Consider the following 13,909-nt stretch of genomic DNA (forward strand, 5'->3'; position numbering starts at 1 on the left):
AAAATCTGTGCAAGAACTCAGCTAACAGATGTTTCCGTATATCAAAGCTATCTTCAAATTAATACATTGTATAACATTTATTCATCCTGAAAATAATGCTTATTTAGATCTCTAAATAATATACAATAATTTTCATGTTTAACTTTATAAGTGGATTTGTTCCGGTAAGATTTGTTTTAAAGGATATATTTGAATAACTATGTTTATCCATTACTACTGTAGAAAATGATATTCTTACCTTTCTATAGATGTTTTCATTTTGAGTATTAAATTAACTAGTACATATAGGTGTTCGTTCTGCTTCTATCGGAGATCATTAGCATTGAATGCAAACGATAGAAAGGTCAACACATATAATCACCAAATGGTGTGGACACTTCAACCATATTGGATATTTAGTCTGAATCGTTACAGTTGACGGTAAGTCGACCTTTTACTAAGAGAAAGGGATGATAAAATTCAAAGTTCAATAATGCAGAAAAAGGTTTATGAAAAGTGATTATAGCACATTATATATGTCTCTCTTTATATAAATCTCATACATATATTTACATTAAACAGTATACTTAATATTGAAAATATACTGTTCAAACTCCAAAAACAGTATATTATAAATGTAACGTTCAACATACTTTTAACTTAACTAGTTAGTGATGGTCAGCTTTTGTATGTCACTGAATTTATTTTGACCTTCACATTACCCCTCCACTACAGCTTAAAACTGACGTATTTCACCATAGCCTAATATGCTATAATCAATGTATGTAAGTAGTTGTTTGTTTGTTATAGATTTCGCGCAAAGCTACACGAGGGCTATCTGCGCTAGCTGTCCCTAATTTAGCAGTGTAAGACTAGAGGGAAGGCAGCTAGTTATCACCACCCACCGCCAACTCTTGGGCTACTCTTTTACCAACGAATAGTGGGATTGACCGGCACATTATAACGCCCCCACTGCTGAAAGGGTGAGCATGTTTGGTGTGACGGGGATTCAAACCCGCGACCCACAAACTGCAAGTCGAGTGCCCTAGCCACCTGGCCATGCCGGCCGGGCCTTATGTAAGTAAAGACTTGTTAAGTATCACACACACACTGAAATATTTATTAACAAACTTCAAGTTAGAAAAAGACTACTTTATCTATGATTTATCACAAATAATGTGCATACATTCTGCTTGTCAAGCTTTTGAGAACAAAATATGTAAAAGTTCTTGACAAAATATTTCATTTTGTTGCTTCTTATGATAAAAGATTTGGCTTTCGAGAAAAAGTGATTCTTTCACATTTTTTAAATACCTCACGTTTAATGTTTATCATTACAGAATACACTTGTAACTTGTATGTTAATCTAACAACGAAGAATGGATTTTTATGTCACTGGACTTAACAGTCAGTAAAAAACGAATATTTCTACTCTATTACTTTACATGATAACGATACAGAAAGCTAAATGTACATTCACGATATTCTCAAGTTTTGGGGGTAAATTAGGAAGCTACTATTTTCTGTTTTCGAATTAGCACCCCCACAGAGGTGTCGGAACTAGCACTCCCACTTTTACATATTTGACTTATATAGCAACTGTAAAATCCCATTGTAAAATCTGCTTGACTAACCAAGCACCCCAATTTGTAACTTCTTCCTACGCCACTGTCACATATTTGTAGTTTAAAATTATTGTTGACAAATATAACTTACCCAGATCTATACATAATCTATCTTTTTCAAGGTGTAAATAATACAAAATCTAACCCACTTAAGGATAAGGAAAGTGATTTGTATCTTCAACTGTAACGTACCAAGACTACGTTCGTTGATAGGCCTAACTCACAAAATAAAAAATAACAATCACTTACTTTCCACTCGTATTTACGACACAACACAATGAGCTGACTAACAGTAGCAGGTTCACTAACTCACAAATCAACTCACTGACTAACTAGCACTGATGTTTTATACAGTATTTTTTCTCAAACTTTACTAAAACTCAAGACGTCAAGTCAAATCTAGACACACAGGAAATTTCTAGGTGCCAGGCGTCGTCACTAACATCATTACAAAACTCCCTCCAGTCAACAATATAAAACATCTAAATTAAAATAATAAGAACGTAACCTACAATAGTATTCTTCTTCCGTGGTAATTTAGACATTTGGTTTAAAAATTCGCATTTTCCTACTCATATTAAATAATAATCATGTTAAAATCAGCGAGCCGCGAAAAAAAAATCAGCAATCATGACGAATATCAGAACCAGAATTTTATGATTATAGTCAACCGTGTAAGCATCAAAAATCAAGAGAAGGCCATAAACTGAAAAATATGTAATAATATATCAACAAAGTAATCTTTATTATTGGAAAAACTCCGAAAGCATTTGAAATAAAATGTTGAAAATGTTACGCTATAAGCTTTGAATAAAAAGTTTGGATTTTTTTACGACACATGAATACCTACAAACACATGAATGTTTCCAGTTTGTAACGCAAAATAGGTTTCACCCTGAATACAATGAAACGCCTAAAAGAACGTACAGTAATGTTGTCTTAGTAAAAACAGTAATTCCTTTAACTTTTGGCATTTCCGTACAGATCCTGAGGCTATTTTCTCGACTGTATTTTCGTCCAACGCAGTGCAGCTTCTAAAGGAAACAGTACATTTACTAATCTTGCTTTAGACATTTGGCAAAGGTGACTGTTCCATTTCGCAATCACGTACAATACATCTTGTCTTTGTTTTATTTGACTTGTGTCTCGAAGAGTGAAGGTGCTTGATTAATTTTATCCAACTTGACTGGATAATAGAAAATTTAAAATCAACAAAACCAAGCATCAAATAAATAACATCAAGCATAAATTAAATAACAGTCAAGGAGGGAGGAAGAGGTCAACTTAAACCTAGCCTTCCCAGGTCTTCAAGACCTAAATTCCGATGAAGAAACGATGGATATGAAAATGTTTGTTCGTAGCATGTTTGCCACTATACGCAGTATTAAACTTTTATTCAAAGTATACTTTGTATACATATATGTGAAGGCATTTTTTGAGATTTCGTGATAACCATCTTGATCATTGATGACAACATATCTGAAACTCTCTAGCTCTAACCTTACCAGCCATTGTGGTTTGTTCAACACTTTTAAACCACAATTAACAAATTTAAACCACAAGATTGTTTATTTATAATTTATTATGGCTCTAACTTACCAGCCATTGAGGTTTGTTCAACACTTTTAAACCACAATTAACAAATTTAAACCACAAGATTGTTTATTTATAATGGCTCTAACTTACCAGCCATTGAGGTTTGTTCAACAATTTTAAACCACAATAGAAATATGTAAACCGTAAGCTTATTTATAATGGCTCTAACTTACCACCCAGTGTTTTTTTTCAACACTTTTAAACCACAACTAACAAATTTAAACCCCCGCTTGTTTATTTATAATTAGACTGGACAATGAAAACATTCTCTACTACTAGAAAAAATGCAACTGTTTCTAGGATATTTGACGATGCTGATTCTAAAAATCATGTTGAAAATTGCTGATCACCTCTAGTTTTCGAGTTATGAGAGATTTATTCAAAATATTTTTATATGTCGTGAAAATAACGTTTTCTTTAATAACTTTATTTATTCATTGAAAATTGCATTTAAGAATATGTAATCTGCATGCTTTGCTAAGTTTCTTTCATGTTCACAGCATGAGCAACATGAATCAATGGCTTAATGTTCCTATTGTGCAAAAGTACAGCTATCAGACTAGCTTTAGATGATTCGACAAATAGTCTCCATTATTGAGGATAATGTTCTGTACCTAATTATTCCATTAGTGCATCAACATTTGTACAGAAACACAAAGTATCTTGCATGCTGTAGTGAGAAGCAAGACTTTGATATCGACTTCAGCAAATTGAAACTCTTGTTCCTGTAGCTAATAAATTATATTGCTGTAAACAAGAGTCAAGAGGTTCCCCATGTTGCTTTGATAGAGACAAGTCACGAATCAGATCATTTAGGTCTTCTAGTGTGATCAGATGAAACAGTTCATGTAGTGGTGCCCTTGGAATAGAATTACAAGATGAAGAGGATGAAGATGAGTCATTGTCTTCTTCTCAGGATAACTCTTCTGTTTCCCAATTCGCTGGTAGATGTGGCACTGGAAGACCATCCCACGAGGTACTGATTTTATTGCAGATGTAATATCTGGATATTTGATGTATTGTTTAATTTTGCCTGAATATCTAGAAACATTAGTCATGCAAAAATAACAGTGAGTTAGACTATCTTTTGGCTCACGCCATATCATGGGAACTGAAAATGGCATACTACTTGCTCTCTTCTTATTCAGCCACTGTGTCAAGCCAGATGTGTAAACAGTACAATACACATATGGTGCCCAATGTTTTTCATGGTCAACAATTGTACGTAAGCTACCTTTACCTTGTGTGGGATGTTTTTTTTCCTTTCTGAAACTGTAATATATTTTCTACAAATGAGCAGAAATTGTCTGGGTGATTTTTGCAATTTCGGATTTTACTTGAACTGGAGGCAGCCAGCATTTCGAACGATTTTCTAAAAAAATACAAAAATTTATGTTTACAAAACTAGAGTTTAAAAGATTTTACAAAACTGAGTTTTGCAGAATTTGATTATACCGCGGGTGCGATGCGAGGAAGAAGATCGGACTATGTTTGGAGTGTGCGCAGAGCGAGGCGAAGTGACCAACTGAGTGAAAGAGAGGCGTCTGACTCCGCCCTTTTTTATGTTCAGTCGAGGGACTTCTCGAATGTTCTAGCAAACTGAGCACGTGGGGGTTTCGTGATTCCCGGCCGGAGCAGGTGAGCGTGAGAATGAAGCAAACGTGGTACAATTTGATACACTTATATCGAGAACAAATAACATATATGAATGATATATTTGGAATTTCACACTAATGAAATACAGTCAGTGTTTAAAGTTATCAAAAATATATGCAATTTACTTATTAAAATGTCCAAGTAAATTTAATTTTACAGCATAAATCTATCACACTGAGTTAATTAAGATGGCATTTCATATAGTGCTGATAGAATATTCAGATATTATAATAACTGAAAATCTAGAGGCGATGGACAAATTCTGACTACGTTTGTGAAATCAGCACCATCAAATTACCTCGAATCACATGAGTGAGTATTTTTTGTTGTTCATTGTCTTATACGTCATGGCAGTAGTCTTTGGTGAAACTCGGGTAGGTCTATATTTCATTATAATTCTGGACTATGGGGCGTTTGATGGGTTTCAATTAGTGAGAGATTAAACTTAATAAAATAATTGACATTATATGCGTAGGTCATCATTTTTCGGGTCACTTTTAAAGCTGGCATTTTCTATAGTGATTGTTCAATCTTTCTCAGAACTCTTTTGAAGCTGGTTTTCTCGATAGAAGTAGGTCAGTGTTTCTTAAATACCCTTTAATTTAATGCTTGCTATGGTAGTAGGCACTTGTTTCCCAGAGCACCATTAAAGTTAATGTTTAACGTCAGTGTTTCCCAAAATAACTCTAAAACTGGTGTTTTCTACGGTGATAAGTCAGTATTTTCTTAATTTCTTTTTAAACCCCATATTTATTATGTTGTATAAAGTTGGTGTTATATATGGCGGTAGGCACGTGGTCCCTGATCACTTCTAAAGCTGCTGAAATGTTCATGGTTCGTTCGATACTTTCTCACCGCAGCACATGATGGCCGATTCTTTGTTGCTGATACATGCATTTTGTACAAGTGTTATACTAAAGCGGTGACAATACAATGTTCATTTAAAATTGTTTCATTGCTATTTGTTTGTGTTGGATGGTCATGCATGGTGTGTGAAATGGTCACGCGTGACGCTTGGTGATAGACTTGCCTAAGAGTAAATCTGTATTAATACTAAAAAAAAAAAAAATCATAGATTTTTAAAATTGTTAAATCAACATAAACTTTTCAGTATGAAAACACAATAAAGTAAAAATTACGTATTATAACAGCCTTCTTCGCAGCAATATATCATAAGTTAGATTATAATTTTCCTACATTTCATTCGAAAGTAGAATGTGTGTTCGTGTTTTCTTATAGCAAAGCCACATCGGGATATCTGCTGTGTCCACTGAAGGGCGAAAGTAGAAATTCTGTATTTACATGCAAATCAACCATTATATTGAACCATTTGGCATTTAGTGAACTACGTTGTTACAAATCACAGTAACGATTAACATTTGGAATCTGTCGTAAAGTCACGGAAATTATTCATACACATTTATTTGTTCTGTAAGTAAGGACTATTCCCTTCTGTCTTTAATGTAACATCCATTAACAGTATTAGTTAGAATGTTAATATATCTATTTATATTATTATAATAGAGATTATTTGTGTTGTTAGCTTACTATATAATTTAGGACTAACCTTAATTTCCCAAGCTGGCCGAACTTCATGAGCTATTATTAGGATTACGGTCGAAGATATCGCTAACATCGAGGGTATACAACTGATGAAACAATGTAATATATTTTTTATAAGTAAGAATATAAAATCAATATACTTAAGTGTTTATACTTTTAACCGGGTTGATTTTTATTTTTGATCTAAGTAGGTAGCTTGTTTTGAATGGAAGTTAATATTAGTTACTCTAGTTTGACAGTTCTCTATCAGTTACAGTCATCACTTAAGTTACATGTAGTTTTTAACACTAGATAGGTTCAATTCATTGCATTAAGTGGGCTACAATGTTAAGCCCAACCACTTCCCGATAAGCGTTACACGTTATGAATTGATACAAACATGTACACCCCCCCCCCCAGTGGCACAGCGGTATGTCTGCGGACTTACAACGCTAGAAACCGGGTTTCGATACCCATGGTGGCCAGTTCGCAGATAGCCCATCGTGTAGCTTTGTGCTTAACTTCAAACAAACAGACATGTATTTGTGTAGCAAATATAGACAACGGAGCATTTGCTGGGAGCTGAAAACTTGCCTCTCCTAAACCAATTTTGCAAAACAGTGAGATTTACAGTCATATATTTATCATAAGGAAAGATATATATATATATATTAGCTTGTCTATGCTAAGTCCACAGTAGAGATAGCCCTTTGTTCGTTAAATAAGTAGCTGACTGACATTAGTTTCTTAGGCTTTTCCTTCCTCGAGTGAAATTCCTGTATCAGCCATTCTCTGAGGGTGGATAAATATATCTTAATTGTAGGTAACGAAAACACTTGTAGACAATAACAAGCAATTTAGATGCTTGAAATAATATATATAATCTCGTCTGGATATCGAAGGAAATCTAGTTTGACGGGAGAGTGCTCTACTTTAGCACAAACTAGTCAGTTACTTCTGCTTTGTTTGTATAAAATATCAGGAATGTCCGGTTAGACATATATTAAAAGACAATGCGTGTCAATTATATTGTTAATTATTAATAATTTGAAAGAAGTTTACTGAGTTACCGCTGAAATGACAAGAACGTTTATTCGATTTACTAACTGTTTTTTTTTTCTTTTTTAGATTTAGGATTTTGGCATTTCTTATCTGAGAGATTAATTTATTCGTTAAATTCATTGCACAAAGTGGGTTTACAATGGAAAGTACAACTCTTTTCCTGGCAAGTGTTGCACATTTGTAATTGATACGTTGCATTAAGACAACACGCTATAATATACTCTAGTAAAAAACAAACATAAGGCATTTGAAAAATATAATGTTATTTCATTAAATACCCTGTTATGTGAAAGGATAGTACCACAGTTCTCTACCTTAGCGTACACTGCCCAGTTACTTGTGGTACTTAACCCAGGCATTTCCAAATATTGAACCAATTTACAATCACTCCATTCTTAAATACATTAGTGAGAACATCTTATACATCTAGTCATACTATTATAGTTTTATTACACTTTGTTTGTTTGTAATTAAGCATAAAGCTACACAATGGGCTATCTGTGGTGTGCCCATCGCGAGTACCGAAACCCGATTTATAGCGTTATAAGCCCTCAGACTTCTATCTGATCACCATTAAAGCACACCATTATTGACGCATATAACGCATTATAATCCATTCTAAAAATATAAACATAGTTAGCTTTGTTTGTACAAAGTAACAAGTATATCCAGTTCGACTTTTGATAAATTAGTTACTATATTTCAACAAAATTCTAGTTTTACAGGAAAAGCCACAAACTACTTTATATTAGCGTACACCACCCAGTTACTATCCACTCTCCAATGAACATATCCTCAAATTCTACTCCTGAATCTGTGGCGGAAACCACTAGTGTCTTAAAACATAAATGGATATTGTTCATCGGAACGATAAAACATATAACTCTGTTTAACTGCAGTATTCAAACAACTCATTTCTTTTGAGGGGAAAAAAAGAGCGGTGGTTTATTATAACTTCGGCCATTTTGCTGTTAAAATATAAGATGATATAATACCAATGTCACTGTGGTATTGATCATAACATTGAAAGCAGCGAGTGTGTGTGCGTGTATGTATATATATATAATATTTTTGTAGAATAACTTCGAAGATATAAAACGTGTATATATATATATACATATTAAACTGCAAGTTCAAGCAACTTGTTTCTTTTGAGGAGAAAAACAGCGGTGACCGTTTTACTATGATACAAAAGATCATGTAACACGAACACACATTTCGAAAAACCAATTTTTCAAGAATACAGAGGCAAGAAAGAGAAGAGTACTTCTGGTAAGAATAAGTTAACCAGAATTATCATTGTAATATATATCATACTTGGATCTGTGGCGCACAAGACTGGTGTTTTAAAACAGAAATGGACTCTTATATATGTGTGTGTGTGTACATAAAATTTTCAACAAGCTGCGAAATGTAAAAATCTAAAATATGGGGATCAAAATAAAAAATCTTCAAAGTTGCATTAATTTAAATGAGAATTGTTTCTAAGTTAACGGACATGAATAACTAATTCCAGAACACGTGCATGATGTTGGTACTATAGAACGGTGAATGGGTTATTTACCAATAACAATGGAATTTTTGAGAAACATTTGTATGACAGGCACGTTTCAAATGAATGAAGGTTAGAGAACAGGTTAGCGGAATAATATTAGCCATGGGTCCACATGGGGGGGGGGGCAAAACATGTATGTAAAGGATCATTTTTTACAGTGTAAGTCAACAGACTAAAAGAATATGTGTTATTTGTGTTTAAACTTTTTTTTTTAATTTGCAACATCTTGATACGAGAAAGCTATATAAAAAAAAAACGGAAGTGTGAAAACTACATTTAGAAGTTCATCTAATTTCAAGTACTTAATATTTAAGATATAGAATGCTTTTTGTTACTTCAAAATAAGTAGATTAAACGTTTTCTACTAAATCAGGAGCAGAATTCATTTTCAAGAGAAGAAGAGACTGATCCAACTTTAATGCACTTCCTGATAAAAAGTGAAGTCATTCTGCAGATGTGAAGATTAATAAGAACATCTTGTTAGTCAGATGAGAAGTTTTAAAAAAAAACTATTCTGAAAATTAAAGAAACTCGATTTTCAGATACGAAGAACAGTATTAATGCCCATTCCAAGATTTGGTGGAAAGCTACTTAGTGGGTGTTTAGATTGCTTGAAGGAAAATTAATTTGTTGGGAATAAATTCTAATATTGTTATGGAGTACTGGAAAAAAGTAGGTTCTAGGTATTGAAAGCATGTGACATTATTTCATCTTGTCTATTAGAAATCACCTTTTAGCTGGGTTGTTTGTTTGGATTTCACACAAAGCTAGTCGAGAGCTATTTGCGTTAGCTGTCCCTAAGTTTGACTAGAGGTCAGGCAACTATTCAACATCACCCAGTACCAACTCTTGGGCTACTCTAATCGAGTAGTGGGACTTGACTCTCACCTTTATAACACACCCTGAGTTCCAAAACGTGGATCGCAAGTTTTATTTTCTTTTGTGATAACAGGACGCGAACATGCAGACGACTGGGCCACGCTCGGCCCACATTAAGAGGCAGTCTAATAATTAGTGAAAAGCACTTATTAAGTGTGAGAGTAATAAAGAATATTTACTTGTTCCAGAAATCATGGGAAAAAAACACTTATTCTAGTGCCAACATAAAAGTCACTTTGTAGATATGAAGAACACAGTTATTCTGGAGTTAAGCTAAAAGCTACGATCCTGTAAAAGAGTTATTTTTACATTCCTTTAAAAAAATCACTTCTAGCGTAGATTGTACGTATTACAGTCGTTAGTCTATTCTGTTGTTTCTACCTGCACATATTTCCAGTCAAAGACTGGACGTTAATGTTTATTCTAACATTTTTAAATGATCACTTCATAGGTCTCAGGAAATGACTTACAACAGTGTTATCTACTCTAGTTAAAGATGAAATATTTTCCCAAGGAGTTAATGTTTTTTCTTTCCAGTTTCCTACTCACATTGTATTCAGACTTAAGCCTCAAAAAGAGATGTATATATATATATATATATGTATCAAAGAAAGAAGTTAATGAACGTATTTTTTTTTTCATAAATGAAAATATATGTTTCAATGAGGAAATTTCATCAAACATTTATCGGTTGTTTCTATTCTCACGTGTTATTCTTTTGGGTAGTTAGGTGATAGAACCTAACTTCTTCACGTGGCTCCCACTAACCAGTACTGGTCACGTGCACAGTATTACCAGTGTTTATGGTTCTCGTATTTGGAGCCTTTCAAGCTCATGGTATAATAAAGAAATGAGGACAAAATAATCAATTTTATCTACAAATCTGCTCTCTGCACGGAAACAAAATGCCAAAGTTAATGTAATTTATAAAACAATCCTTGAATATTTAAATAATACACCATTTTCGCTTTAAAAAGCCAACCCTCTTATATATATGCATATATATAAGAGGGTTGAGTACGTTATATTAAAATTATTTTAGGGCCTCACCAGATTGTCCCACTACCTAAGTAACACCAATGTCAAAATGTAGTTATAATACATTGCGTTCCACGGCGTCTTTCACGTGGCTTTCTGATTTGCATACTAAAATTCATTTTAACAAAACATACTAATCCCGGTAAAATCATAATGGGAGAATACAAACAAAACGTACTAATCCCTGTATATTCATAATGGGTGAATACAAACAAAACGTACTAATCCCTGTATATTCATAATGGGAAAATACAAACAAAACGTACTAATCCACTATATATTCATAATGGGAGAATACAAACAAAACGTACTAATCCACTATATATTCATAATGGGAGAATACAAACAAAACGTACTAATCCCTGTATATTCATAATGGGAGAATACAAACAAAACGTACTAATCCCTGTGTATACATAATGGGTGAATACAAACAAAACGTACTAATCCCTGTGTATACATAATGGGAGAATACAAACAAAACGTACTAATCCCTGTATATTCATAATGGGTGAATACAAACAAAACGTTGTTTCAAACTTAACTAGAGGGAAACTCAGTAGAGTGCGTGCATACCTCCACCACGCAGCGTTGATCATATTCGGCTCTAAAAAAAATATGGAAATGTGTCAGTATGTCCGTCGTTATCATCGAACATGGACCATTTTTGGCAGGACAATGAAGAATAATATTCTGCACGTGTCCACAAAGTTTCATCAACATCCGATCATTTTTGACGAAGCTGTAGAGCAAAAGTAGTGTGAAAAATCGGCCCCAATGTTAACAGAATGTTAAAATCCTTCTAAGTTAGGTCATAGTCCAAATATATACCAACTTTCGTTCAAGTCAATTCAACCGTTTTCGAGAACTCTTTCTGACAAAACACTCACAAGGGTTAAAACAAAACCTCGTCCAACTTCGGTGGCGGAGGTAAATATATGTTACATCAAAGGTTATGTTTAAGTTAGATTATAAACAAGACCACATGACTTTGTGTTTTGTAGTCTTTGAGCAAATGTGATGCAATCATTACCATTTCTTTATTAAATATTTCACAACTTGAAAAGCTCGCGTATTTTACCATACATAATCGACAAGCATACACTCACCCACAAAATTACAGGATTTTATAAAATTTAAGCCCACCAAGAAATGAATAGAGTTAAACTAGTTACTCTCGTACTCAAAAGCAGTTTGAATAGGATTGATTTTTAAGGAAGTCCTTTTTTTTGTATGTTTTAATTATTTAGAAAATTTATTCTTAATAGTTTTGGTTGAAATGAAAGTTCCGTTCACAACAAGTAGTTCGGACATGTTATCAAGACATTTAATTTTAATAAATCGATCATTTCTAATCTTGATATTGAATATTTTGCTGCTTTGTTAATTTTCCAACGACATTTTTTAAAGTTTAGATTGCTTTTGAAATATTCAGTCAACTAGAAGGAAAGAACAAAACACTGGGGTAGTAATTTTTCAAAATCTTTATAAAATTCGCCCAGTCTAAGATATCATCTAAGGTGCTGCAACTATTAAAAATCGCTGATTTTGTGTAGAAATTAAACCGAGTTCTTACAAATCTATATTAGACCTACGAACCGAAAACAAGTTGAACTTTGAACTTGTGCCAGTAATTGTTTGAATTGGACTATTATCTTTTATTGTTAAGTGCAAAGCTTCTCAATGGGCTATTTGTGCTGTGTCCACTGGGGAAACCGGACCCTGGATTTTAGCGCTATAAGCTTCGAGCTTATCGACGAACCATGGGGGACAATTTCGTTTTTTATAACTTAAGTTTAGCTATAAAGGTGACACAATTCCGATGTATTATTTGGTGTTATAGAGGACAACGCAGCGTAATGCAACAAGTTTTATTACCCTACTGGCAGTCTTTGTTTTGACTGTAGACATTTTAGGGGTGACACAGAAGCCTGTAAAGTCAGGAAACGGTAATATTTTACTCCCGGAATTCTGTTCATGTAAAGTGTAGGACTTGTCCTGGACAATTTTGAAATTTGATTCGAAACTTGGTACAAATATGTGCTTTTTGAAAACTATTGTTTATCACATAAAAATCATGTGAACACAATTTTGTTTTGTATATGACGTATATTGACACATAATGGGAAAATGCCCTGTTAGATGAATTAGGGTATACAGAAAATTTTTATTTTTTATTTTTTACAATAAACTCGTCCTTCTGATAATGACCTTTTGGACATTGGTCAACTTAAGTTTATAAGTAGAGTCTCTGTCCAGAAACTGCCAGAGTAAAAATACACGCTTCAATACTCTTTAAGTATGTTTTATTTCTATAAACTTATAATATTGAACTTTTTAATATAACCGGGATTAAGGATATTTCCTTTGAAGAAACGTGATATGAAGTTATCTGTGAATTTTCAAAGTGATTTTGTTTTTGCGGCGAATGGGATCCGATAGATAATGTAGGTTTAGTTTGCGTAGATCCTCATGCTGAACTGATTAACTTGCTCATTTTAAAGTTCAATTCTATATGGCGACCCTTTTAATTGGCAAGTCAAAATGACAAAGAAAGAATGAGATTGCACAGATGACGTCATGTGCAGATGAAACAAAAGTACGTCTTACGTGCTGGCAAAACTCGTATTCTTTAGATTACGCACACCTTTGCCATAGCAAGAACAGCACGACCCCACAGGGTAACCATAGTAACGATACACACACTTCTAACTAATGGACCAAAATAGCACAATCCAGTCATGGTAGTATATACTGAGTATTAGTTGTTATAAAATGAATGTTTGTACTTTTTTTTACTTAACTTGGCATTTGGACAACTTACTAAAACCACGCTTTCTTTTTATTTTTATATGTTCCGGGGATTTTAGCCTGATAAAATGAATTAAGATAAATTTACTCCTGGAATCGGATTCTGGTAAGTACCGGCCTATTTTAATTACTAAACACAAAACTATTGTTCGTGTCATATATACAC

The 13,909-nt window shown here is 33.5% G+C and overlaps 1 long non-coding RNA gene across 1 annotated transcript in view; it reads right to left on the reverse strand.

The window, feature by feature from the left end:
* LOC111088371 overlaps positions 1–13,909 on the reverse strand; it is a 91,755-nt gene that overhangs the window by 19,098 nt on the left and 58,748 nt on the right. The window contains exon 2 of the long non-coding RNA XR_002612906.1: positions 239–436. This is a non-coding gene — a long non-coding RNA (uncharacterized LOC111088371). The remainder of the gene's footprint in view (positions 1–238; positions 437–13,909) is intronic.

Source organism: Limulus polyphemus, unplaced genomic scaffold (genome assembly GCF_000517525.1).
Source record: "Limulus polyphemus unplaced genomic scaffold, Limulus_polyphemus-2.1.2 Scaffold94, whole genome shotgun sequence".
Taxonomy (NCBI): Eukaryota; Metazoa; Arthropoda; class Merostomata; order Xiphosura; family Limulidae; genus Limulus; species Limulus polyphemus.